The sequence below is a fragment of the Cucumis melo genome, chromosome 3 (assembly GCF_025177605.1).
Source record: "Cucumis melo cultivar AY chromosome 3, USDA_Cmelo_AY_1.0, whole genome shotgun sequence".
Classification (NCBI taxonomy): Eukaryota; Viridiplantae; Streptophyta; class Magnoliopsida; order Cucurbitales; family Cucurbitaceae; genus Cucumis; species Cucumis melo.
Window position 1 is genome coordinate 25,199 of NC_066859.1, and position 3,034 is coordinate 28,232.

A 3,034-nucleotide genomic window follows, 5' to 3' on the forward strand; every position below is an offset into this window, starting at 1 on the left:
GTGGGATCCACAGGGATAATCTCTCTTTTCTTCATGGTTTAGCTGGAAGGATGATAAGGAGAAGAAAAGATATGCTTTTCACATGAAATTCGGAAATAGAAAGAAAGATAGGAAAGGTTTCGTCTTCCTATAAAGAAAGAAGGATATCCTATCCCGGTCCGTCCTAGCTTAATTAGAGCCGTGGTAGCTTAATTAGGCTACAAAAAAGAGAAGAAAAGAAGGTTGGGAAAAGTCAATCAATCCAGTAAGGTTAGGCAGAGATAGTCTCCGGCTCCGGCCTCTGTGCCTGAGTGGGAATCTTCCCGGTTAGTGATTAATTGGGCTACTAGCGATTCATATCCGCAAAAGAAAAGGACTAGGTTCCTGAAAAGAACTGCAAATCTCCCTCGCAAAACTAGGAGTTGGTTCAATCACAGTGTATTAGAGGAATATCAGTCAATTATTGAAAGAAGAAATTCCTCTCCGTCCTCAGGCATTGAATGAGTGGAAAATCTCTTTCGCAAATTCTTTGCTCCTAAGGTCTGCAACTCAAAGTAATAGCTCATAGTCCTTCGGACCGGCTGGGTCCTCAATTCACAAGGACATATTCATCTGGAATAAATAAGGGTCCGGCCTAATTAAGCTACGTAGGACGAGTCAGAAATCCATATTCATCTGTAAGGAGAGGAGCAAAGAATTTGCGAACTCCTTATCAAAGAATGATCGAAATCCATATGAAAAAATTAGGAGTCTGAAGTCCAAGAGAAGAAAGACTGAGCTTTCTGTGTTCAGATGCCTATTGACTTTCTTCCATGATCTACTTGAAAAGGGAGGAATCCTAGGATGTGGTCAAGCTCACACCTCAATGTGTGGAAGAAAAGAATCTGAACTGGACCACAAGTACCCAGATCTCAAAAGTAGGCAATTTGGAATCCCCTTCAATGGAGAATGAAGTTCACCCCGAATAGGTGGTCATTCATTCTTTAGAAAAACCTGAACTTGCCTGTACTCTTATCCCTTCGTCTTTGATCAAGGAGTAGGAGTAGCCGACCCAACCTGAGGAAAACTACTTAATCAGGCTCAAAGAATTTGAGAAGAAGAAGGGAATGAAAAAGAGAGGGTTTTTCCCAGCCGGTAGACTAACAAAAAGAGGGGAAGTCTCTCAGTGATTACGCCTATAAAGTGGGATAGCGGGGGGGAACCAGCTCTTATAGACGAGATTGGTAATTTTTTGAGAAGACTTCCTGGACTACCGCTCTGTGGGCTTCCTGCAATTCAAGGAATGGAAGAAGGGATCAAATCAAAGGATATTATGTTCTGTCAGGTTGAAGAGCTAGCTGAATTGAAAGGCAAAATGGTCTCGGGAGTCGGAAAGCACAGTAGGTAGCACTAGAGCCTCATGACCGGTCCTGACACATAGAAGAGAGGCAGTACTCTCTTTCCAGCTTCAAGCAGAACAAAGACAATAACGAAAGACATCTGAGACCCATTTCACGGATTTGTACTTGACTTTCTAATAGCTATGTGACCACTCGTACTTACGCCTACCTCTTATGAGTCTCGAAAGACAAAGACATTGAAGCAAGCAGGGCTTCACTCTCTGACTCTCACCGAAGCAATTGAGGTCTTGAGCCTGGATGATTCACCATTGGCCCTGATTTTGCCCTTTCTTTTTTCATGTAATAAAAGAGAATAAGAGAAAGCGGAAACGTAGACAAAAAATGGAAGTTCGGGAATGCCTGCGATTCTACTAAGATAAGCTATTTCTTTCTGGTGGCATCATAGAATCTGAATTTCTGTTCCAAGGTTGCTATGAGCACTTACGATTGATCGATGAATTGCCCGCAGCCAATCCAATCCCGAGTCACTCGTCAGAGGTCAGGAGCCGCTATTGAGGTGCTATCTTTCACAAGCTAAAGTCAGCTGTGCTAGATCTTCCTTGACGAAGGAGCATATGAAAGAAGGGTAAGCGGCTAAAAAGAGTAGCTCGAGGAGTCGAAAATGCTAGATTGAGATTCTTATTCAACCTCTATTTCGGATAGCTGTGGGACATCAATGATCATGATTTTTGAAATAATACGAGAAAATGAACTACAAATCTGATAACCTTGGAGAGATGATCACTCTATTTTCTAGGTATTCATATGCGCTTTCGTAATAGCACAAGAACTGGAGGCAAGGAAGGAAGAAGACGGAGTAGGAGGTTTTGATGATGACTTTGACTATTACAAAGATTAGTCTCGTAGAAGCCCTAATTAAGCTAAGGAGGACCAAAGAATTTGCTCTTCTTTCATCTGATTTTGATTCCTTGTCAATTCTTTTCACCTCCGACGGAGCAAGATTCAAGGCAGTCGGACTTTTCTTCCTTATTAACTGAACTAGGACTTCTCTTTTCTTGGACTTGTTAATGGTCCGAAGGAGTCAGAAAGATTGACACCTGAGGACTGATTTATGGAACTCAATCCTTCAGTTTCTCCTATTCAGTCTAGGCTTTCCTCTTTTCGCTTCGTCAACTCCTTACTCCGCCTCTCCTCTTCAGTCGATCTTCTTCTTCCCGTCCTCCGGACTGGTCTCGCTATTACATAACCGTCAGTTGGGAGTGGGGAACCTAAAAACGGCTAATAGGGAAGACTTGGTCATAATTCAGTCAAGACTGATCTTTCTCTTATCTCTGACATCTCGCCTAGGCCCTAAAAGTGACTAAATTGCGCATTCGCACTAAGAAAAAGCACATGGGGAAGATTCCACCTCGGGTCCTGAGTTGGGTCTTTATCCCCGATCTTGTACCTTGAAGCCTCGCAGAAAGGGTTGTTCCGATCCCTACTTCAGGAAAAGGGGATACTTCGTGCTTACTCAGTTTGTTCCACGAAAGACCCCCCGTGGTCAAGCCTGTGCCTCCCTACTCTTTTTGTACTTCCTTAAGATTCCAAGAACTTCTAAACATCTGCAGGTCGAGCTTCTGATCTAAACTGAGAAACTCCTACGAACTTTTTTATGGATTCCTTTCACTTGATTTTGACTCAAAAAGATAGTCTTATCATAATCTATATCAAAT